Genomic DNA, 826 nt, shown 5'->3' with positions numbered 1-826 from the left:
ACTTTCTTCTAACAAAATGGTAACCTGAGATGCTCACCCTCCCGGCACAATGGCTGAAGACAAAATGAGTGCATAAGCAAATGTGGTGAAGAAGACAGAGGGTGCCCAGATATTAAACAATATAGTGCTGGGGTCTTAAAGGCTTGAAGTGAAATAAGTGGCCATCCAGCAGAGAAACAACAAGCCCACATGGAAGAAGCACATCAGCCTGTGCAATTATGAGGTGTCATCAGGACCAGGTAACAGGCCGGAAGACCCTTAACCATCGAAAAAACCCAACCAAACAAAACCATATTGTTGAAAACAAGAGGGATCAGAGCAGAGATCCAAAGCCCATCTGTAGACAATGAAACATCCTTCACAGAGGGGTCACAGGGAAAGGATGAGTCAACCAGGGTGCAATAAAGCAATGATGAAACACACAATATTCCTCTGGTTTCTTGAGGCTTCCCACCACCACCACCACCCTGACCCCAGTGAGGCCTCTCGCTTCGGACTAGACTGGAGCATGTGCACAGGTGTAGATAAGAGATAAGAGCTCACGACACATGCAACCCATGGACAGGAATGGGAGGATATAAATTTTTATGGAAGCCAATAGCCCCGTCTTTTTTCCCTTGAAGTAGCTGATGAGTTCGAGCCGTTGATCTTGTGGTTAGCAGTTTAATCCTTAACCCATTGTGCCTCCAAGGCTCTGTAAGGAGATGACAATTCATTTTTTCAGCTTAAGTTCTCTCTTACAAAAATTCCTCTTTTGTTTTTTGTTATGAAAGGATAAAATCTATAGACTCTGACATCATATCATTCTATTAGTCAGGATAGGATC

This window comes from Echinops telfairi, unplaced genomic scaffold (genome assembly GCF_000313985.2).
Source record: "Echinops telfairi isolate 266 unplaced genomic scaffold, ASM31398v2 ScPeMD7_7436;HRSCAF=8474, whole genome shotgun sequence".
Taxonomy (NCBI): domain Eukaryota; kingdom Metazoa; phylum Chordata; class Mammalia; order Afrosoricida; family Tenrecidae; genus Echinops; species Echinops telfairi.
Note: the sequence above shows the minus strand (reverse complement) of the source record.